Below are 26,403 nucleotides of genomic sequence, written 5' to 3'. Positions count from 1 at the left end.
TTTTCTCTTTTACGTAAAATTGCTGAACTGTAATGCATATGTATGTGCATATAATGGAGAATGAAAGATTTGCAAAACAAGTACATATATATTGGTAGTTCTTTAAGACACTTTTTAAGTTATAAAACCCAGTGACAAAATAACAGTCTTATATTTTAAACTAAAGTCATGAACACATCTGTTTTCAGATACTCAAAGTCTATGAACTTTAAAATGAAACATCAATTTTGTGATCAGTACATGATTAGATAGGAGGTAAAGTTAATCAACAGTTAGGCAGTTTGGTCACTTATGTCTTTCAGTACCATAGAGAATAGCATTCCTGAAATTAATCATATGCAATGCTGAACTGATTTGGGTATGCATGGTTTGTTAATGCAAGCAGCTTGAAAGATGCCTGAGGCTAGCCTAAGGTCAAAGCCATGAATGTGAACTAAAGTCATCAATAAATGAGATTTTTTATGATATTTTAATTAAGCTCATTCTGTCACAATATGAATTGTAAATTTGACCTTTAGTATCAAACTAACTTATTATGCATATTTGGCATTTCCTCTATGTAAATTTTAAAATAAAAAAAATTAAAATTGTATTCCTCATGCTATTTTAAAGTAAGATCTTAATTGAGATGGGCAGTTTTGATTTCCAAGTCATTTCTTTATAATAAATGAAGCTGGAATACACACCAAATTCATATCCTAGCACATATATGATTTGATTTCTTATAAGTTCACTCTTAGAAGTCAAGCCTGTAAGAGCAATAGCTTCAATTTAGAGACTTAAATAGTAGGATTTTTTTTTTTAAGTAAAAAATAATAAATAGGCACTACTTCTGGTGATACTTGGCTTTATTTCTTTTTTTTTTTTTTTCATCAGGGAAATACAATAGAAGCTTCTTCAGTGTTCTACGGTGTTTTCTTGTTTTCTACCCTTGAAACCTTGCACTTAAGTCTTCCTTAAAATATTTAGGGAAGAACAATTATTTGGAATTCTTACCAGCAGAAAACTTCATCTGTTTTTTTAATGTCTAAGAAGCCCCAAAGGATTGTATTTTCTGACCTACCATATATTTTCTTGATGAGGCAAATAAATCTTGTTGCAGAGGGAAGCTAAAATTCCTCTGTAGGGAAATCCCCATCTGTTACTGTATCCTTAACACAATGTTGCAGCCAGTTTTAAAATTAATAACTACCAAAAATAATCATGCCTGATGACACTATTAAAACCTTTCCATTTTTCAATTTTGTATCTTCACATAGCATTATATTTTATATAACAATATATTTCAAAGTAAATTTCATGTTTGATTACATTGATATCCTATGCAATGGCTAATTACTTTGATCCAAATGATGAGACCACTATGATATTAGGCAATCTATATTTCTTTCCAGACATTCAGGTTATTTAGTTAAGCTCTTTTCCATAGTCTACGTATTTTCTAGGTTAATCAACCCAAGACATAGCCTTATTAGATTAATTCTAATTACTCTCCCACTGGTTCTGTTCCTATGAAGACCCTACATAAGACAGTAAGGTTCTCATGCCATAAAGGTATCATTATTTCTTCTTTAATTCTCTTTGTTGTCACTTCTCCTATAATGTGGACTTTTATAGATTTAACAATTAGGCCTCTTGACTGCTCTCCCTGGATCCTCCCAGACTGGCACCCACTGAGGCCCAGGCAGGAGGGTACAGCTACTCATATATAATGTGCATTCTTATTTTCCCCTCAAAAATTTGAACAAAAAATTAGGCATTGTATATGGAAAAATATGTTATATGAAGTAGTCTTATTATTTATGGATAGATAGAAAAGGACAATAGAAACTTCGAATTTATGATGAAGTAGTCCTTCAAGGCTAAATAAATCTACCCAAGGTAGATGAAGTCTTGTCTGTGTATGGCCCATTTGCATTTCATCTGAGGGATCTTGAAAAATAGCCGGCCTAAGTTTTAGACCTTGGAGAAGACGAGACACATTTTAAAGCTTTGAAGGATGTCTTTTACAGGTGGACAGGAACAAACGCAGGCTGTCCCAAGCACTTCTTCCTTAGCTCACAGTGCATTCTTAGGAAGAGTGTGAGAGCAATTGGGGGCAGTTTCTCCCCATCTCACTGTGTATTCATGCTAAGTGCTGTAGTTATCCTGAAAATTACAAGCAAGAAGACAGCTTGGGTCAGCCAAGGCTATGAAAGAATCACTGTGGTCGGAGTACTATTCTTTAAAAAAAAATTTGAAGTTTGTGTTATGGTATGGCTTTCTGGCCTGCAGGATGTTCAATGTACACTTGAGAAGAATGTATATTCTGTTACTGTTATCCTGAGGATCTAGTACATGCCCGCTTAGTCTATCTGGTTTTTAAGGTTGTGCAACTCTCCTATTTTCCTGTTGATCTGTCTGTTCTATCCTCTATTGACAATGGGTTACTGACGTCACAAACTTCTGTTCTAGTGTTGTCTGTTTCTTGCTTCATTTCTCAGTTGTTGATGGGCACTTGCCTCCTCTCTTAGGTGCATCCCTGTCTGTAATTGATATTATCTTCTTTGGGGACTGATCATTTGGTTATCATGAAATTTTGCTCTTTATTTCTCATTTTCTTAAATTTTTAATATATTTAGATATCAGTGTATCCACTCCACCTTTCTTGGGAATGCTGTTTTCAGAATATATATTCCCCTCATTTATTTACATTTAATCTATCTGTTTTCTTGAATCTAGTCTTTGCCTCCCATTGAAAAATGTCATTAATTTATGTTATCTGTTTTGGTTCATTCTTATATAGAACTTTCTGTACTACATGGGATTATTTAATCCATTCATATTAATGTTATTAGTGATGAAATTTGGTGTATGTCTATTAATTTATTTTTGTATGTTCCTGTCTTTTCTTCTCTCTTTCTCTTTTTTTACATTTTAGAACTGCTTTCTTTTTTGTTATCTGAATATTTTTTAGGTAGTATTGTACTCACTTTAATATTTTGAACTACAATATTTTTTATGGGGGATATGGTCTCTCTAAGATTTACCATACATATAAATTTTATCTTATCAAGATCAACTTAAGACTTATACTAGTTTAATTCTATAGCTTTCTACCCTCCAGTGTTTCTGCTAAGAAGTTAGCTATTCATCATATGTGATTCCTTTATGGAATGATGAGTTACTTCTTTTTTTTTTTTTTCTGTTTTCAAGATTTTCTTCCTTGCTTTGACTTTCAGCATTTTTCCTCTGATTTTGGATCAATTTGTATTTATTTTACTTGGATTTCAATGATCTTGCCTTTTGTGTATCTAGAAAGTAATTACTAAATTTTCACCTATGCTATCTTCCAGGAGTGGTATAATTTTGTATGTACCTTTATGATAGCTCTGTGATCCTTTTTGAAAGTTTGAAGGTCTGTTTGTAAATTATTATTTTTAAAACATATAGATGTCTGGTTGTTTTAGCACTATTTGTTCAAAAGACTATCTCTACTCCACTGCTTTTTCTCTTCTCCTTTGTCAAAGATCAATTGGTTATATTTGGGTGGGTTTATTTCTGGGATTTCTAATCTTTTCTATTTCTCTATTTGTCTTTTATTCACAAATATCATATTGCCTTGGGTACTGTAGTTGCATAATTAGTCTTGAATCTAGGTAGTGTCAATCTTCCAAATTTGCTCTTCTGCTTCAATATTGCATTGCCTATTCTGGGTCTTATGCCTCTCTCACATAAACTTTGAGATCAGTTTGTCAATATCCATAGAATAACTTGCTAGAATTTTGACTGAGATTGTACTGGTTCTTACCAGCAATTTGGGGAGAACTGGCATCTTGCCAATATTTAGTCTTTATTTCCATGAAAATAGAATTTCTCATTATATATTTAGTTTTTAGATTTTTCACCGAACTTTTATTATTTTAATCACAAATATCTTGTGCATATTTCATATTTATATCTAACTAATTTATTTTGAGAGCGCTAATGTAAATTATATTATGTTATTAAATTCAGATTTTATTCATTCATTTCCGTAATAGAAGAATGCAGCTGACATTTACATATGTATTAACCTTGTATCTTACAACTTTGCTATAATTACTTATTAGTTCCAAAAGTTATTTTCTATTTTCTTTTCAGATTTTCTGCCTAAGTAATCAAGCCATCTACAAACAAAAAGTGTTTCATTTATTTTTCTAACACACACACACATTTTCCCCTTTTTCTTCTTATTGTATTAGCTTTGACTTCCAGTATGATGTTGAAAGCAACGTTAAAACAAATATCATTATCTCATTCCTAATCTGCTGGTTCTATAGTTGGAATCTCTACAGTAGGAAAAAGTAAACTGTCCTTTTCACTTGCTCTCATATTAACACGAAACACTTTACTTCTGACACCATAATGCTTGGGGATGTCTTCATACAAAGAAATTCTCCAACACTCTTAGATGCTGCATACAATTTAATTTAATTTAACCACTATCTACCGTGAGTTAGTATAAAATCTCACAGGGTAAGGGCTCAGTCCTATGAGACTGAATACCCTACAGCCACTTCACAGGAGTACACCAATTGCAAGACAAGGTCATTAAAATTTTTGACTGATGAGCTATAAATAATAGATTCACATAACCCCACCCTTGCTTTTTATCATTTGCTAGAATGGATCACAGAATTCATCTATGTAAGTTAGTTACACTTACTATTACCTATCTATTATAAAACAATGCAACTCAGGAAGAGTGAAAGAAATCTGTAGAGAAAGATATGGGAGAAAGGGTGTGAAGCTTCCATGCTCTCTTGTGGCATGTCACCCTCCATGTATTCAGCACACCTGAAGCTCTCTGAACCCTGTAGCTCAGGGATTTTTAAGGAGGCTTCATCATATATTGATTGGTCATAACTTGAATCTTTAGCCCTTCTTTACTTGGTGGTGGATGGGAGCATGGCTAAAAATTATAAGCTTCTAAATATAACTTGATCTTTCTTGTTAGCAGTCCCCATCTAGGAGCCCTCTAAGAGTCATCTCATTAGAACAAAAAACACTCCACATACTCAGGAAATGTAAATGGATTAGAAGCTCTACGACAGGAGCCAGGTCAAGATGACCAAATATTAGTACAAAAGATTCTCCTTGCATCCCTATTATTTATCTTATAATATGTGTAACTGAAGGCAAAGCTGCAAGATAAATATATATACATATATACACACATATCTTGTTTTATATGTATATATATATTTCTTATTATAAATCACAAGATCATAGAATCATACAGCTTATACTTTTTTGACATTAAGTTATTGTACTCACCAATATGCATTTAAGTTTCCTCCATACTTTTTCACTGATGAATAGTTTTTCAGTGGAGGGCTCTCCATTGGACCATCAGAAACTATTCACTGATGAGTAGTTTGGGGGGCAAGACACTGAATAATATTTAGTTTCATAGATGTGCCACAGTTCAGAGTAGATCTATTCATCTATTGAATGATATCTTGGTGGATTTCATGTTTGGGCAACTTTAAATAAATCTACTGTAAAAATTCTCATGAAAGTTTCTGTGTGATATGTTTCTAATGTATTTAGTCAAGTATATAGGAGAGTGGATAATATGGTGAGAGGGAAAGAGGAGGCTTAATGTAAGAAACTGACAAATTATTTTGAAAAATGGCTGTAACTTTTAGCATTCTTACCAGCAATGAATAAGATTTCTGTAGCTCCACATCTTTGCTGGCATTTGGTGTGGTCAGTACTTTAATTTTAGTCATTCTAACAGGTTTGGAGTGGTGACTTTTGTTTTGGTAACATGTCATTTTCTAATGATATATGATACTGAGCAGAGTATCTTTTCAGATGCTTTTTTCCCACTCATACATCATCTTTAATGAGGTGTCAAAGTCTTTTGCATATTTTTTCACTCCCTACCCAATTAAGGTCTTTAACATTCAAATGTTGGGAAAATAATATTTCTGTATACAAAAGTTACTAAAACAGTTACATTTAATTGTGACACTATGCACGAAAAGAAAAAGAAGTGAAATAGTTTTATTTTGCATCACAGTTTTAATCTTTATTCCTAATGTAGTGATTATGTTTACCATTTTCCCTTACTTTCCCAATTTCTTCAATTTCTTTGATTTCTTTGAAAATCAATGCATTATAATATAGTGTGGGCTCAATCTATATTAATTACAAAATCTATCATTTTATTTCAGTATGTTCAAGTTAAGAGAGCTACTCAAATAGGAATATCCTTGATAAACATTGTTTTAATCCTTTTCTGTACCATTTAATACCATATTTTATTTTATAAGCAAGTATCACTCAGAATAACCTTACCAGTATTTCTATTTAACATATCTAAATAGCTATGCCATAGGTAACTTAATTATGAACTACATTAATATTAAGAAAAACAAAAACTGAACAGTCCCAGCGGTGAGACACCAAAGCATACTACTGATTAAGCACCTGCATTCTGGTGCCTTTACACTTCAATCCTAGACATATTCCTTCATATGTTTATACTTTGAAAATATTCCATAAAGTATCTGCACCAAGTATTTCCACATGTAATATATAATTAAGCAATAATATTAAAGAAGTTTAGCATAGAGGCAGCGTGGCTTAATATTGAAATCTTAAGTGGTATATGAATTACTGTTATCTGTTGATTAAGAATAACCCTGTAAGTCACACGCACTATGATTTCTACCAGGAGAATTCCATAATACATGTAGTTTTGAGATTAAATAATTTAAAAAGGATCTTTACTAGAAAGCAAGGTTTCTAATCTTAAAACTATCTTAGGGCTATGTGCATTCCAAAATAAAAGGAAATGCTACTGAAATTTCACAGCTTATGAGAAAATAATTTTATTCCTGGCACTGAGAGACACGTTGATTTAAGTATTTGTGGGATTAGAATTATTGCTGACTGTGATTGCTCCCTTCGTGTAGTTATAAGGCTTATCTAATAGGAAACATGGACTTTTACTCTGAATTTAAGACTTTCAGCTGACTCTATTAAGCATTAATGCTTTTTATGGGTACTGACTTCACTGCTGTGTAAGATTGGAGTCAGAAATGCAGAAAGGCTCTGTAGCAGCAGTAGCCAATTCCACTTTTTAAAATAGCTCAACAATTCTCCCATCATGGTCTCAAGGAAACCAAATATGCAGAACAAATAATCCCCCCGATTAGAACTCATTATAAGCAAGTCTCGAGCAGCACTTCTGCTGAGATGGCACCAAGCCACCTGCCCTAGTGCCTCATCGTGATTTCGGATGGCATCTTCCTAGCTGTGATATGGTCCTGTGAAAAGAGGAGGAAATGGTGATCCTGCAGGGCTGTGTTATAAAAATTGCCAGTTATAATGAAGTTTGGAGAAACTTACAGTCTATTGTTTTACTGTGTGGACTCTACCATGAAACATTCAACAATATGAGATGAGAAATAAGCACTTGGGAATATTCCAAATACTTCTTCCTCAACCTGACTGTGAGTGACTGTGAGAGAGGCAAGTCATAGTAAAGTTATCTAGCTAGCTAGCACCTAGTGAAATTGCAATGTGTACTGACGGCGTCAATGTACAAAGTCTATTTCAGCCAGCAATTTTCAATGGTAGAACTAAAATGGCACTATTGCTTTTTATTCTCCTGGTCTAAAGGAGTTCACTCTTTTCTTTTCTAACACACAATTGTGTGAAATCCACTCTTTTTATGTGTCATTCAGGAAAAAACATGTTTTCTTCAGGAGAGTTTATTGCAATCAAAACCTTTCAGATTTACTGTTACAAGATCCATTATCATGAGTTACCTGGCTTTCATTTAGGTCTAAAGCTGTTCAGAATCTTAAGTGTCTTTTAAGTTTTTATTGCTAAGGGTAGAAAGTATTTTAGAATTCATTCCCAGACAGATCTTTTACCACTGAAGTACCACTGTTATAAACAGCAAGTCATTTTATCCCACTAGCCCACTTATATCCCCCAAAGTCCTCATATTAAGATATTCTGTGCAGTTTGGAGGAAATATGTCTTCATAACTTAGATTTTCTGTGCTCATATTTGTCTTCAGATCTCAATTTGGCAGTAGGATTATGTGGCCCTCGGAGTACACTAGTGATTGCTTTTCTTTGTGGCATTTTAAAAGGAACCATTTTTGGAACTGCTACAATCTTTTCTAAACAATTTTGGAGGGGAAACACAAAGGCATAAATAAAACACATGGAACTCAAAAGACATAACTTACTACCATTGGCAGGAAAACAAGTATAGATCACCCTCTTGCCCTTACACACGTGCTTCTGGATAGCCAAGTGTAGCATGCTACAGAAATTACCATGAGTAACATTTTTCATATGTGAAATAAATTCTTACTCCATCAATTCTTTATTTTGGATGGGATATTAAAATTTCTATGTACCTGAATTTTTCTACACTATTATGAAATCTGAATTCCCCAGTTTTCATGGTAATCTGCAATCACATTAAAACAAAGGTGCTTGGAAAATAAATCATAATCTAGATTAAGAATGAAATGACTCTTTTGAGAATTCGCTTTGAACTAAGTATATTTAATGATTGCATATTTTACGTGGAAAGGAACTAGCAGGAAGTTGATTTTGTAAAATGTGTTTATCAAATATTAAGTCAAATCTAAAATGTTTACCATTTGCTAAGCTATCTTGTGAGAAGAATGTTCAAATATCTGAAAGAGATCTACAAAAATACACAAGTGATAAACAAGATTAAGAAAAATAAATATGGTTAAAAATAATTTAAATATAATTATAATACCTTCACATATAATATATTTATATATTTAAAAATGTAATTATATTGCAAAAGTAGATTATTAGACTGTATAAATATAGTAAATTTAATCAATTTATTTATATTGTATAAGAAAACTATATAATATAGTATATTTCATATACAGAGAAGTATATAACAGCTTACAAATAATTTCATTAGTATTGATTAAGCAAACACATGTTCTCCTATGCAGAGTAATCAGGCAAGAGAAATAAAGGGCATCCAAATTAGTAAGAGGAGGTCACAATACGTATGTTTGCTGATGATTAATCTTATATTTTGAAAGTCATTAAGACTTTTCAAAAGATTCCTAGAAATAAGAAATAAATTCAGTAGAACATCAAGTTATCAAGTTAATATATGTAAGTCAATTGCTTTTTTATACATTAATAGCGGTCAACCTGAGAATCAACTCAAAAAACTCAATATTATTTACAAGATCCGCAAACAAAATAAAATCCTTAGAAATATACTTAATCAAGGAGAACAATAAAATACTCATGAAATAAATCATACATGGCACAAATAAAAACCTGTGCTCATGAATTACAAGAGCCAATGTTACTAAAATGTCTATACTACCCTAAGTGATTTTCAGATTCCCTGGAATTCTTACAAAAGTCCAATGTTATTTTTCACAGAACTAGAGAAAACAATCCTAAATTTCCTATGAAATTGAAAAAAAGCCCAAGTATACATACAAAATAATATTAAGAAAATAAAATCTTGAGGTATCACATTATCAGACTTCAAATTACACTATCAGGTTATAACCAATCCAGCATGGTACTGGTGTATAGAAAATCTCATAGTGCAATGGAACTTAAGAAGAATCCAGAAATAAAACTATGTAGTTTCAACCAACTGATTTCAACAAAGCATTCAAAAACACACATTGGGGAAAGGACACCCTATTTAATAAAGGGTGTTTGGAGAGCCACATACAGAAGAAAGAAACTGGCTCCTCTTCATCTCATTAAATAAAAAATAATAATAACTCAAGTTGCATTAAAGATTTAACAGTAAGGTCTGAGACCATAAAATTCTAGAAGAAAACTTAGCAACAACTCTTCTGGACAGTGTCCAAGGCAAAGAATATCTCTGATTAAGTCCCCCAAAGCAAATATGGCAACAACAATAACAAATAAAAAGGAATAAAAAATAATGATATTAGAGTAAATAGACAACCTACAGGATGGGAGAAAATATTTACAAACTATGTATGCATCCTACAAAGAACTAACATCCAGACTTTACAAAGAACTCAAACAAATCAGCAAGAAATATATCCCCAAATAAATCCAAAATAATAGACAAAAGACATGAACAGACTTTGTTAAAAGAAGATGTACAAATGGCACCACTTTTGACATATGAAAACATGCTCATGATGACTAATCATCAGGGAAATGCAAATTAAAACCTCATTGTGATACCAGATTGCCTCTGTTTAGAATAGCCATTACTAAAAAGTCAACAAATATAGATATGGATGCAGCGGAAAAGCAATAGTCACATACTGCTGGTGGGATTGTAACCTAGTACAACTTCATAAAAAAATAACATGGATATTATACCATTATCCCTAGAAATACAATAACCCAAGTTATAACAGAATACCTAAACAAGTAAAAGAAAATTCATTAATAACAATTTTGTGATACATATGGACATGTGTCTTTTTATATTTTTAATAACAATGAGAATTTTTCCATGTAGAAATACTATATATTTCTTTTTTTTTTTTTTTTAGTTTTTGTCCAGGGCTGGGTTTGAACCCACCACCTCCAGCATATGGGGCCGGTGACCTACTCTGAGCCACAGGTGCCGCCCAATACTATATATTTCTAAAGAATTATTTCTATGTATTTCATACTTTGTGCTATCATGTTAACTTTAATTCTCTAATTGTTAGTGGATATGTATATATTGAACAGAAAAAAATAATATGGATATTCCTCAAAGAGCTAAAAGAATACTCTATTACTCTGTGCTCTCATGTTAACTCTAATTCTCTAATTGTTAATGGCTAGTTGTATATCGAACATAAAAAAATAATACAGATATTTCTCAAAGAGCTAAAAGAATACTCATCATTAAATTCAGTCATCTGATTGCTAAGTATTTGTCCAAAAGAAAAGAAGTAACCTTATAAAATAGACACCTGCATCCAAATTCATATCAAAGTACAATTTATAATTGAAAAGATATATTATAAACCTAAGTGCCCATCAACTGATGAATGAATAAAGAAAATGTGATATACATTTATATACGCCATGGAGTATTACTCAGCCATAGAAAGGAATAAAATTATGTCATTTGTAGCAACTCAGAGGGATCTGGTTACCATTACCATAATCGAGGCTTCTCAGGAATGAAAAACAAATATCACATGTTCTCACTTATAAGTTGGTGCTAAACATGATATATATATATGTGTGTGTGTGTGTGTGTGGTCACAAAGTAATATAATGGACATTAAAAACAAAGACAGAGAAGGGGGTTAGAGAGAAAAATTTACCTATTGGGTATAATGTACACTATTTTGGTGATGAGTACACTAAAAGTGCTGACTACCTACCATTATACAGTTAATCTAAGTAACAAAAACATGCTCTCACCCAAAATGTACTAACATTTAAAAAAATAGACTAATAAGTAAGAAAGAAAATTTGAAAAATAAACTGTGTCTCCAAATTTGGAGGTGTGTTGACTAGGAGGTCCCTTTCAGACATATATGTAGGTGTATCTGTCAGGCAGTGAGGTATAGAGTTAACACTACAAAGGACTCATGTAGCAAAGGGGTCCTGTAAAAATATGATACAGAGATAGAAAAAATAATCCAAAAATTAGCAGAGATAGAAGAGTTCACGAGAATAATTTTAAAATTATCTACTTTGTGAAATTAAAAACAATTTGTTCTCTAAGAAACTAAGCTATACATATGTAGCTATGCATAATATCACTATGTTGCTTTAGTGAGAAGTTTAAGTATCATTTATCTAAGAATGTTCAAATTATTTTTTAATTTTTAGGATCTCAACACTCTCCCTCCCTTTCTTCCTTCTTCCCTTTTTTGTTCCCCCCCTTTTCCTTTATATCTTCCTTCTGTCCTTTTCATCTTTTTTTCAACCCATCAAAATATCACGTATTGTTGAAAGCACTCCTAGCAACATAAACAGAGGATTCTAGAACAAATATTGAAGACAATCTCTAAATTATTATTACATTATTAGTAATGTTGAAAGAAGTAAAGCAACATATTGACTATCCCATTTGAATGCTGCTTAAATGACCATAAATTTTGCATAGTTTCTAAGAGTTTAGCAAATATTTAGGTTCACTAGAGTCACTTTATGGACGTTAAAGTCAGACACGAAAGAAAAAATAAGGAGACAACTGAGGATTTAAAAAGTTTGCAAGTTCGAGCATTGAGTGCTTTTTTTTAGATGAAGACAACATTTGTGGAGAGTACACATAGCCTGTTGAGCAAAATTTAATAAAAGTACATGGTATATATTTTAAATGGGAATAAATAAAAGGAAGAAAAATCAGTGGCTACGAGATAAATGACAGTGTGTGCAGATTCAGTTTTAAGAAATGGATTTAAAATGCAATAGGAATAGTTTGAATCCTGGAATAAACTGCTAATTATCTCTGATATATTTGAATACTTTTGTTAACATGTGTGAACCCTGATATCTTCAGCTATTAAGGGTTCACAACTGAAGCAAACATATAGAAGTTTTAAATAATTATGTGGATATAATATAACATAGAGGGCAGAGCATGATGCCAGGCACACAGTGTACAATGAATGTTAGTACTATTATTAGTTGTAGAAACCCCATTCAGAGTATTTTTATTGATTGATTAGTTTACAGAAATAGAGAGCAAGCTAGTTTTAAATATTAGACAAGAAAAGAGACGAGAGGGAAGAGAGGAGGCCTGAAGGAGGGAGAGTATTCTATGAGACCTCATTTAATATGCATAATACAAAGGTACATTTTAAAACTATTAAGAGGGCTCGGTGCCTGTGGTTCAAACGGCTAAGGTGCCAGCCACATACACCTGAGCTGAAGGGTTCAAATCCAGCCCGGGCCCTCCAAACAACGAGGATGGCTACAACCAAAAAATAGCCAGGTGTTGTGGCAGGCACCTGTAGTCCCAGTTACTTGGGGGGTGGAGGCAGGAGAATTGCCTGAGCCCAGGAGTTGGAGGTTGCTATGAGCTGTGATACCACGGCACTCTACCCAGGGTGACAGCTTGAGGCTCTGTCTCAAAAAAAAATAAAACTATTAAGAGTAGAGTATAAATGTCTTATTACAACAAATAAGTGAGGTGATGGTTATTTCAATAAGTTTGATGTAAGCTTTCCACATTTTATATCAAATCAGTACATTGTACCCCATAAATGCATTAATGTACACAAGTCTGATTTAATAAAAAAAGAACTTCATTTGTAAAATCCTGTGTTATTTTATTCCCATAAAATCAAAACTATAATATATCCAACTTTGCCTGGGTAAAATTACTAAGTAAGTAAAAGTGAGAATTGCCTCATTTTTTTTTTTTTTTTTTGTGAGCTCTCCCCTGGAAAACTCATTTTTATTATTTCCACCTGAAACTGAAGTTCTATTAGGTTTTTCCATCCCTGAAAAAGTATAAACCTAAGTGGATTTATTCATACCTTACAAGGAATGCCACATCAGGCCACCATGACCAACCATGAGTCATTTCTGAAAAATATTGACTATACAGAACGTTACATTTTACAGTTGACAGCATTTATTTTACCTAAACTGGATTAATTTAATTATTATTTCTTTTCAATTTAAATTCATGAATTTTAATTCTTATAACCTTTAAGGAGAGCCACACCTTCTGTTTAGATCTTAATGTGAAAACTCTACATATGTTGGGCCAAGAATCAGTACAAGAAAAGCAGTGGTGAAGCTTCAAGATAATTTGAAAGGGATATATTTGCTCTTGTTTACACTTCATTTCCAGAATGAAAAATGGAGAATGATCTTTCTATGCTTGATGGTGCATCTTTAATTAGATCAAAGCTATAGGCTCTAAGCAACAGTTGGAAGTCTGGTTTAATATTACTTTTTTCCAAACTTTATGGAAATAATTGACTATATCAAACACATATCCAAATATATTTCCAAAGTACTGTTCTGGTTTTCTAATAATTCTAGGTAATTCTAGAATCAGTTGTTTCAACCGAGTTCAAAAAAGCAAAGCATTTTGGAAGTTTGCAATGAATCATCTCTAGTAAAAGAACAACTAATTTCATTTTTCACAGTTCTTTCTAGCTGTGCAGCTAAAATTGCCTTGTGTAAATTAGCATGAGATTTTTGTTGGGAGAAGCACAGCTTGAGGTTGTAGAAAACCTCTAACACTTCTGTCTTATCAGCAATATGCTTTTCTGTTTTGCGATCACAAGTTTTCCCTCTGTCTCCTTTTTGCTGAAAAGTCCTGCTGTTTTTCCCCCACACATCCCAAGTGTTATGTCCCCCTGGGCTACAATACTGAACATACTGACACACACTTGTTTCTGTTCCCTTGATGGTGATTTAGACTGAAGTGAGTTTATTGGATTTTTTTCCCAATGCCTTGGCAGCATAATGCGTTAAGCATTTTAACATAACAGTGTAATTAACATCTATTTGGAAAATACTGAGTAATGTAAGAAAACAAAATGTTTTCTAAATGACATATCACAGAATTTGTTGATATTAAATGAGAACTCAACATCATTTTATTTTAAGTAGCTGCTATTTTGTAGTTGGAGTTTAAATAGGATGTTTTGCTCAAGTATTTACTTAAATATATTTGTGGCTCTAAAGGAGTTTTAAATTAAATTTAATATATTATTAATTTGTTTAACATAATACGTTTTTATTATAGTCTTTGCAAATTAGCACACATTCCCTAAAAGTAAGCAATTTGCCTTGACAAGTAAATAGGTTTTGTTCACTTTTCACTGGCAATCTTTCTTCATTTGTAGGTTTTTTTGTTTGTTTGTTTTGTTTTGTTTTTTGGTTTTGTGTTCTTTTGAGATGTTGTAGAACCCATGGGCAGATTCAAGAAAAACAATAGAAAAGGGATTATATTTACTTCTATTATGAAAATTAATTGACAGAAAAATAGAAAGCAAGATTTGGGCTCTTACCTTAGCTGCTGATGCAGGGTGAAGCAGAGAACAGATTATGTGAGGTACGGCCAAGGTGTGGAAATACCCTTAATCAAATAAGAATGCTTACCTGACTTCTAAATTAAATTAACCCCTAATATTGCCATAAAAATCACATAACATTTTAAGTAAATTCATGATTTTGTTTTGTGTTTCATTCATAGCCATCCCGGCCTCTGGGCTGTGGCTTGGATATTTCTGATCTAGATGATGGAAAAACAAGGTTACAGATTTTACCCTGGATCTTCCAGAAGAAATACAGCCACGCCAATCAATTTGGGACTTTGGCCTTCAGAAATATACCATAATAAACATGGTGCCTAAGTCACTAGATTTGTGGTAATTTGTTATAACAGCAATAAGGAACCAGTACAATGACAGATAATTAAAGAGGAGTAAGACATAGTAGCTGTTTTTTATTAAGTTTTCAGTTCACAAACTGAACTATCATTGAGTTAAAATCTTACCATAGTATATACACTGTATTCAGTGATATGATCTGTATCTTATTCCATTTCTTCCTTTTAAATTAATTTTTTACATAAAATGTATCACCCTGAGGTATATTCTATATTTGTTATTGATTTTTCTCCCACAGTAATGGATACTTCGTGGAGGTAGATTTTGTTTCTGTTTTCTTCAATGTTGTAGCCCCAGCCAATCTAGAACAGGTCTGAGACATGGTGTTTCCATGCTAAATCTATAAATGAATAAAGCCTAGAATCTGTCTTTGTGAATACAGACGAAAAGTACTAAGGATGGAGAAATAATGAAATACCAAGGTAAGTTTCTGTTTGATAATAAAGTTTTTCTTTTTCCACAACTAGTTTTATGTAGGATTTTGAATGAAATACTGAGAAGGCTGGACTAAAAAGTGATAACCCCATATTAATGAAGGAAAAGAGACTAGGTCAACCCAAGTGCAAAAAAGAAAAATAATGGAATGGGTAAGATGTTGTTATTGGGTAGTTAAGGTGGCAATATTACTATGAATTTAAGGTACATGCTTGGAAATAGTGGGAAAAAATTGTTGATAGATTTTATTATGCCACAGTAATATAATAAAATGGAAGTATTATCTGTAATATGTATACTAAGATACATATTTTGGATAAAATATATGTAAGTTGTTTGGAAATATTATATTATGTAAATGAAGTAGCATAAACTTTAGTACAAGGTAGATTCATATTTGCCATAAAATTATTTCATTTTATCTTCCCCTAATATTCTTACTTTACATGATTTTTATTAGGAATAGAAATAACATATATAAAGAACTTAGGAGATATGATGTTGAATGTATTCCAAATGGCAGTTAATTATGCCCAAACAATTTTATATAAAATTTACATTTCATTTTAGATATCAGAAACATATATGGAAGATAGAAAAACAAAGTTGATTTCATTGCCATGCAAGGATATTAGTTTAATGACATATGAAGCGTATATGGCAAGTAGAGTAAAGTTTCTCTGTGATCCCCACCCATTCTTCATCTCCCACCTTTAATAACTAGCTGTTTTCTCTTCCTGTTCTTTCAAGTAATGATGGTCCTCAGTTTGTTATCTATGGCCATCTACTTAGGCACACTGACAGGGCTGTATGAAGTAGGACCATATTCCTTATCAAAGCAGTGTTCACATAGATCACCAAAAACATAAAAGTATGTGGAACACCATTTATAGAATATCATTAGCAAACTATATAATAGAAGAAAAAATAAAATATAAGACATTTGTAGAGCCAAACCTCAGGGAAAACAGTGTTATTTTTCATTTAATATGCACCAAAAACATAGAGAAGGCTCTCCAAGTTTTTGCAACATATCTTTGCAGCCCCAGGAAATTGCTCCTTTTTTACATCTACATGGTAGAGCAGATTTTGACTACTTGGTCATTGTTATTGATTATAATTATTTTGCTACATCTCTTTGAATGAAATTTGTTTCTTCTGGAGATTAAATAAATGTGTTGCTACTCCAACTAGTTCTCCTGACTGTATGAAAACTTGAAATAAAAACTGATGTCTTGCAAAGTTTATACGGCTCCTCAGTTTTTCATGTCAAAACTGGAATTCCCATCTGTTGTGGCTTTTTGTCTCATATCTTTTATTAAAGGGATAAAACCAAGATAATATGTTGATGACATTTGTTATGAAAATTGTCAAAAGTAGTAAAAAAAAGACTCAAATATTGCTAAGAAATTTCTGATTATTCTGTATATTCCTCCTTGGGACTACTAAAATCAAGAAATATTTGTTGAAAGCATATTATATCCTTTTTTTTTTTTTTTTTTTTTTGAGACAGAGCCTCAAGCTGTCCTCCTGGGCAGAGTGCCGTGGCATTACAGCTCACAGCAACCTCCAACTCCTGGGCTCAAGCGAGTCTCCTGCCTCCGCCTCCCAAGTAGCTGGGACCACAGGCGCCCGCCACAACGCCCGGCTATTTTTTGGTTGCAGCCATCATTGATGTTTGGCGGGTCCGGTCTGGGGATTCGAACCCGCCACCTTAGGTGTACGTGTCTGGCGCCTTAGCCGGTTGAGCTATAGGCGTCGAGCCAGCATATTATATCCTATGTAAGGTGGAATGAGAATGCTGGGCGTGTGAAAAGACTGAATGGGAAACTCTCACTTCTAAAATTTGCGTGTTGAAATCCTAAACTCCACTGTGATGGTATGAGATGGTGGGGCTTGGGAAGTAATTCGGCCATGAGAATGGAATCCTAATCAAAAAGATTAGTATCCTTACAAAAGGGAACCCAAAGAGCCTTCTCACCATCTTTCTATAATGTGAGGCTGCAAGAAGTTAGCAATCCCTATTTCCACAATTGTATATATACTTGGCATAGAGAGACAAATGCAGTAGAACCTCTGTGAGTTGTAACAAACTGATCCATATACAGAGGTGATCAACATAAGGAAGAGTTAGGCCCACTGCACTGATGTGTATGTGTACTTTAATTTCTTATTCATCTTTTATTAGAGAATGTCACATATAATCAAAACACATTAAGATCAAACATATAGCCATCATACAAAATCAATACATTTACTGTTTTCTCATGATTCTCATGTTTTCTCATTTGTTCTGAAAAAAAGAGTCAGATGTGGTCTATTTCTTACTCTTATTACAGACATAAGTACAGGAAGCACTCTCAATACTGGCTATCCCACTCAGCATACCTGGGCGTTTTTCCACAGCAAGTACCTTTAGCTGTATTATTAGATGCCTGAAAGCCTCTTCTTTTAGAATCTCTGCAATTTCTTTCTTGTCATCGTTGCTTCCTCTTCTTTGTCAGATGCTTCATACACGTCTATGCTGGTCTGTACTTCTGACAATATCACTTAGAAAATTGCTTCTGGGTTAAGTTCATTACAGGTTGCCACCTAATTATCCATTGCAACAAAACCTTCAAAATCCATGCCTTTGAATTCTGCCATGGGAGATGGACTGTCCAATGGGGCCAAAACATTATGCTTGTGGGTTGTGATAAAGTCAACTTTCTTGAAACACTTTTGTATCACTTCTGGCTGAACTTCATTCCAAGCACAACTGATGAAGAAGGCAGCATCCAGAGCATTAATGATGAGCAGATGAAGTTGCTTCCACAGGCAGACCACATGTTTGTGTTTTGGTAATGACCCACTAAGAGCGTTGGCTCAATAGTGCATTTTAAATGTTTTGATGATTCTTTGGTCAAGAGGTTGTGCTTGGAGGCAGAAATTCCAGCTTCACATTTGTGAGCATCTTCACTTGTATATGGACAAGACAGTTGTCTACTGTCAGTGGAATAGACCATTTCTTCTTATTTCTTGGTCAATAGGGCATCAGGCATCTATGCCCATTTCTTTGATCTCTAAGTGAAGAGAAAGTCTTCTGGTTTCTTGTATGTGCATGGCTTTGTGAATTTGCCAGTCACCAAAGGCTTTAGTTTCTCTCTGATTGAGCTAGTGCAAAGCAGAACTGTGAAACATTCTTTGGAAAATTTTCTGCTCTTATATTTCTCACAATTTATGGTGAGGCTCCTATCAAGCATTAACTTAAAAGAGTCTGTATGCATCCCCGTTAAACAGGTCATCGTCTCTGCAGCCTCTAGACAGTTTAGGAATGTTTTGATGAACTCTTCAACAACTTCTATTAGAATGTCATTGGATTCACTACACAGGACTTTCTGGAACATCTTAGGTTACAGTTTAAATTTCTAAAGCCAACCATTGCTTGGAAATCTGCCACTTTGAATTCTTGGTTTTTTTTTTTTTTTATTTTTATTAATTAATTAATTTATTTTTGCACCTTCTTGGGTTATCAGCCCAGAGATTTGGATGTTAACTGTCCTTTTGTTTGAACTAATTTAATGTTAGTTCATTGAATTTATTGAGGAAAGTTTTGCTCTGTTTTTGCTGTAGGTTCCAACTTTTGTAACTATCTCTCTCTCTCGCTCTCTCTCTCTTTTTTTTTTTTTGTAAAGGAATCTTTTTTATTTACATGATTACATCATCCTTTTCATTCCTTGTTTTTCTCTATACATGCATATGTGTTTATTTGGTTTCCACTTTTTGTCCTCACAAAATTAAAGAGGCTTAAAATTTAATAACAATAACAATGTTTAAGATAAGGACTAGAAACAAAAACCTCATAAAGAATGAATGAAGATAAATACAATTGGAAAAGAAATCTGATGATTGCTGCAACAAAATATTGAGCCATAATAATAATAATAATGCCCAAAAAAGTAACATTCACATTGTCAGATTAAAATATGTGTTTCATAGAATGCTTTGACTCTGAGATTCAGTGTGGAGTCATCAGTTAACTTCTTTTTTCTTCCAAAGTCTCAAAAAATAGAGAATATTTCTTTTTATAAATAAAAATAAAAGACAATTTCAAAAAACAGATCATACCAAACTTAAAGACAATAGAAAAAGAAGAAATACTTCAAAATCATTCTACTTCATCTGAATATACATGATAATAAATTTGGAAAAAATATATTATTATAAAGGGAAATTACAAACATACTTCACAGTATAAATAAGGGTGCAATATCCTAAACAACATATTAACAATTGAATTAAAAATTATTGTTCAAATAATGTACTTTGGTCAAAATTAAATCCAATTTATGTGAGAATTCGTCACTATTTGCTTTTTTTTCTGTTTTTTTCCCCTTTCCCTCTCCCCTCCCTCCTTCTCTGTCTGCTCTCCCCTTTCCCCACCCCCTCCACTCACAAAAATTGATTCAAGATAGATAAAGGACTTACATTTAAGGCATGAAACAATAAATATCCTCAAAGAAAGTGTAGGAAAAACACTGGAAGATATTGGCCTGGGGAAAGACTTTATGAAGAAGACTGCCATGGCACTTGCAACAACAAAAATAAACAAATGAGATTTAATTAAACTGAAAAGCTTCTGTACAGCTGAGGAGACAACAACCAAAGCAAACAGACAACCTACCCAATGGGAAAGGATATTTGCATATTTTGAATCAGACAAAAGCTTAATAACTAGGATCTATACAGAATTTAAATTAATCCACATGAAAAAAGCCAACAATCCCATACATTAATAAGAAAGAGAGATGACAGACCTTCTCTAAAGAAGATAGACAAATGGCTAGCAAACATATGAGAAAATGCTTATCATCTCTAATTATTAGAGAAATGCAAATTTAAACCAACTTGAGATATTATCTAACCCCAGCAAGAATGGCCCATATCACAAAATCTCAAAACTGCAGATGCTGGCATGGATATGGAGAGAAAGGAACACTTTTACACTGTTACTGGGACTGCAAACTAATACAACCTTTTTGGAAGGAAGTATGGAAAACCCTCAAAGAACTCACCTACACCTCCCATTTAATCCTGCAATCCCATTACTGGGCATCTATTCAGAAGGAAAAAAAAAACATTTTATTAAAAAGACTCTTGTACTAGACTGTTTATCACAGCTCAATTTACAATCACTAAAATGTGGAAACAGCCTAAATGCCCCTCAACTCAGGAATGGATTGGCAAGCCGTGGTATATGTATACCATGGAATACTATTCAGCCATTAAAAAAATAGAGATTTTGCAGCATTTGTATTAACCTGGATGAAGGTAGAATACATTATTCTTAGTGAACCATCCCAGGAATGGAGAAGCATGAATCCTATGTATTCAACTTTGATATGAGGACAATTAATGACAATTAATGTAACCATCTCTTTCTAGTACTCATGTTGATGTTTTTGGTTGTTTTTAACACCAGAATGTTCCACCATCTCTATTTGGCTGCTGATTTCCAGAAAAAGTAGAAAATCAGCCTTTTCATTCAATGTCATCACTTTTAGTTCTTTCATTGGGTCATCGTGTATCAATTAACTGTAAAATATATTAATAATTAGAGGATATGCTTAAAATTCAAACCTTCACATTAACAAAATTTTCCATGACACATGGTAAACAGTAGTACATTAGGCCTAATCCAACATTTGGTAATAATAAAACATGAAAAGAACTTAAGGAAAATAAAAATAATACAACTAAGAGGTAAATCCCACACTTTCTACCCCTGCTGTAGAGTGGACTCAACTAGTCAAGTTATAGAAAGTAAGTTAATACTGTGTGTCACAGTCTAAGTGATCAATCTACAACTTACATAAGTTATAGTATATATAGAAGTTATAGTATACATATAGTATAGAAGTTATAGTATATATATAGTATATATATATTCCACTGAGAAAATATGATATACCTCACTATATGCAGGTCAGCTTCCAGTGAGTACATACGGTACATGTCTGATCAATAAAAACTAGGTCAACTTAAGGAGGTGGTCAATGTAAAAAGGTGGCAAACTACTGTGGTTATACTGTATTAACTGGGTGTAGAATGAGTTAACAAAGAATTGTGGGGCAGTGCCTGTGGCTCAAAGGAGTAGGGCACTGGTCTCATATACCGGATGTGATAGGTTCAAACCCAGCCCTGGCCAAAAAAACAAACAAATTAAAAAAAAAAAAAAAAAGAATTGTGAAATGTCTTGGTTTTACATCAAATTATTATGACATAGGTTCATTATACTACTCAACAAATTACAATTTATTTATAATAAATAACGTATAAAGATGAGACATAGTCTCCTAAAAATGATAATTTAATATTAAGTACATAGCAAACTTTCCAAACATTCCTGGTAGTAAATCTTTGCAAAAAGGGTCAACACTGCCTTAGCTATCTGAAATGAAACGAAAAACAACCCTGAAAGAAATAGTTACACTATTGAATATAAAGAATGGATAAAAAGTTATAATTAAGACAGTGTGTATTTATGCAATATAGACAAATGGTTTAAAGAAAAAACAATAAATACTCTGGAGGTAGACAGCCATGTAATGATTTGTCATTTGATTTAAGAAAAAGATGCCAGTATAATTAATGGAAAGATGATAATATTGTCAATAAATAGTGCTGGTATGTTTGTATATTTATATGAAAGAGTCGTCATTGACTACCATGTAATGCCATATGCAGATATCAATCTGAGATTAACTATACATCAAATTGTGAAAAGGAAAAAATAAGTAGATAAATAAAGCTTCAAAAAATAAAATTGGAGTTTAATTTTATAGAACACACAATTTTCCTCTGTGTATTAACCTGATTGGCAAATTTAACTTAATTGTAATTAAGAACTTTCGCTAATCCAAAGAAACCAGTAGAAAAGGGAAATAAAATGCCAAAAACCTGGAGAATAGGTTCACAAGACATGTGGTAAATGCAAACTTGAGATTCAAAATATATGGAGTACTTTATTAAAATATGCAAATAGAAATAAATGTAACTGCTTTTAAAATTTGCAAAAATCTTAAATAGGCACTGAATTTTGAAGTGGATAAATTGTGGTATAATTTGTACAAGAGGATACTTCATAGAAGTAAAAATGAGCTACCTACTGTTACATACTACAATATGAATAAATTACATGTTGGATTCAGAAAAAGAGGCCCAACATTAAAGAGGACAGTATTTAAGATTCCGTTATTGAAGAATAAGCAACATTGTGCTATAGGAATTAGAAATTAGAATAGTGGTTACTTTGGGGTGACAGCTTGAACAACTTAAAAGGCAGGAAGAAGACTTTGGGAAATAGTTGTAGAAGAAATGTTCTATATCTTGATCTGAGGGCTCACAAAATTATACACACAAGTAAAAATTCATCATTTCATATACTTTCAATTAGGGCCTTTTGTAATATGTGTTCTGTGCTTGATACCTCAATGAAAATTCAAATATATAGGCTGGGTAGATATGTACATCCATACAAATATGCATAAATACATAGTCCAATTAATGTCTGTGCAAGAGAGGCTGGGGGTGGGGGCGAGTGAGAGAGAGTAAGAGAAAGCATGGAGACAGAAACAGAAAAACAAGTAGTAGGAGATTTTCAAGTAAATCTTTTCAGAAGCTTGAGGAATTTCCTGAGCCAAAGAGCGTTAACAGCAACATACCTCTGCATCTATCATTCTTCCATTCTCCTTCCACCACATCTTTGTCTTCTAGATCCATTACTGAATTTTAACTTTCTGAGGATGTGTATTCCAAATACATATATTTTTTCCTTGATATTTTTATTTATTTTTTGCTAGAAATAAAACAATCAATTTTAAATTATGTACCTTCAAATCTTTGAAAATATTATTTTGTATTCAATTGTGTAAAGAAAAGAGCAAATATTCTACTTGAAATGCTATTCTTATTCTAACAATCTAACTTACAGCCTTTCTAGTTCCAGAAAACAAGCATGATTTTTTTTTTTTTTCAAGAATCCCTCAAAGAGATGCATTAGTTTCTCAGATTCTTCTGTAGTCCTTGACTTTGGGTCATCTTCAGATTGTGGTTCAGGGAAGACAGTCAGCAATCCTTACTGCTTTCATTGTTAGAAAATGAAAACATGTTACCCTCGTTGAAAATCTGAAATGCGTGTAGTAAAATGTTAGTATTGGTTTAAACTTAGGTAAGATTTTTAATATTTTGTTTTAGTTATTACATCATTTGAAATAAAAATATAAAAAGACCTATACCAACAAGAATGGGGGCAATTATGAATAATTGCATATAGAGAGATACGGTAGAACGCCAATCAACAGAAGAAATATTGGCTGGATTTCGTATATTGTCGAGAGACTATAAAGACCCCAGCCCTGATTCGGGATTTCTCTGAGCAAGAGGTAGCCAGAAACTGAAAGAGTTTTGACAGGGAGCACAAAACCTCAATGCATGCAAGCAAACATTTTATTTCTTTTTCTTTCCTTTTCCTTTTTTTCTTTTCTTCTTCTTCTCCTTCTCCTTCTTCTTCTTCTTTTTTTTTTTTTAGACATGGAAAAGGGCTGTGACCTCCCAGCTCACAGCAACCTCCAACTCTTGGGCTTAGGTGATTCTCTTGCCTCAGACTTCCGAGCAGCTGAGATTACAGGTGCCCGCCACAATGCCGGCTATATTTTTTATAGTTGTCATTATTGTTTAGTAGGCCCGGGCCAGGCTCGAACCCACCAGCTTAGGTGTATGTGGCCGCGCCGTACTTAGTGAGCTATGCGCGCTGAGCCTCAAAGTTTTTATTTCTTTCTAAGAAAATAGTACATTCCAAAGAGAGGAATGGGGGTCTCTGCCTCAGAATGAAAGAGGACCCCTTTTATAAACTTTTCTCCTTATATCTATACCTTAATTCCTAGATTTGCTCCTCCTACTTCTAATGGTTATACATATCTTAACTCATGATTATCCATTAGCTATGTTGTATAACTTCTACCCCATAATAATTCTCACAATTCCGGTTTTAATTACGTGCACGGGTGATGGCAAATGTAAATGATATTACAATGAAGGACTTTACGTCAAAAGGTCAACTTTGGGGCGCCCTACTTGACAGACTGTGCACGCCTGTTGTAGTCATAAACCACAGGTGCTCCTGGATTTTGACACCTAGCTCTTAAGACCAGTGGGCCGGCCTATTTGGGGGGTTCTGTTGTCTAATCAGAGCTCTGTTAGCTGTAAGAGAACACCTTGGGTTAGAGGATTTCCTTTCCATCAAGAACTGCCTGTTTATACTCTCTTTTTATTATTCTTGTTTCTATTTAAATTTCTATTGTATTTTTCCTTCTTTCACCCTGTTACTTCTCTGTCCTTAATATGTACTTATTTATAAAAGAAATTCATAGGCTGCTGGCAGTGTGATTTAAAAAATTATATATAATATTAGAGAAAGACTAAAATGGAAAAAACTCTATTCTCGATGTATTTAATTTGTGATGCTTACTGAATATTAACAATATGACTTTTGATCAGCAGTTAAAATGCAATATAGGAGTCCTAAAATGGGTAAATGTCAGAGACACAGATTTTTTGGATTTTCTTCCTACATCGTATAGCTAAATTTTTCAAGGAGAGGATATATAGCCAAAGGAGAAAACAACAACAAAATGAACACAGACCTTGCCGAGGTTTGAAGTATTTGCATGTATAACTTTTCTCTTATGCTTTCACTATTTTCAATGTGTCCAGATTGACAAAATTGCCCTATTATACCTCATTGCTTATTCAGGTGTAATTTTAGCTCAGTAGATTGTCCTGCTTCCTCTTGAGAATTTTTTCCTTTGCTATAGTTTCGTAGAAATTATGTCTTGACATTATTCCTTCTCCACTCACCCCACGCTTACTTTCCTAATGGCCATTTGTTTTGTATCTTTTCATCAGATTGAAACTGTAATATATAGATTTTTAACCTTTGTTTACTTTCCCCCCCAAATTTTCTTGGCAATGGTTTCTCCAGAATTCTATATAGTTCATTCAAATTCTGCACCGGATTTTTCTAGCAAAATTCCAGCTTGTATCAATATAGCAATTGCATTTACATTCTTTTCTGTTCTTTTCTGTGTGTATCTCTGTTTAAAATTTCAGGAGCATATCCGGTATACAAAAGAATGTACATATTCACTCATTCTTGCAATACATAAAAAAAAATACCACTGCAAGCCTATTTTCCTACTATCCCAGCTTATTAACCCTTAATAAATTGCAACTAGTATACTACAGACAATTAATAAGTATTTTGTTAGCTACATAAATGAGAGCAAGCAACAACAATTAAATGTATTATTAAATTATTCTTCGGTACTGAGCTAGTATTTTCAAATTTAAAAGCAGAGAATATTTTTCCTACTTTCAAAAAGAGTGATAACTGATTTTCTCCTAACCAGCTTTTATTTATTTAATCAAGCTATATAAAATATTAAGAATATTTCACTAAAGATACAGAACTTTGAATTAATTTTCCTCTTAAGATTTTTGGACTCACAAAACAATTCTTAGTAAAGGGAGATGTTTCTATATATTCATATAATGTTCAGACT

Source organism: Otolemur garnettii, unplaced genomic scaffold (assembly GCF_000181295.1).
Source record: "Otolemur garnettii isolate 467f Iridium unplaced genomic scaffold, OtoGar3 scaffold00040, whole genome shotgun sequence".
NCBI classification, from domain to species: Eukaryota; Metazoa; Chordata; class Mammalia; order Primates; family Galagidae; genus Otolemur; species Otolemur garnettii.
This window is presented reverse-complemented; position numbering follows the sequence as displayed.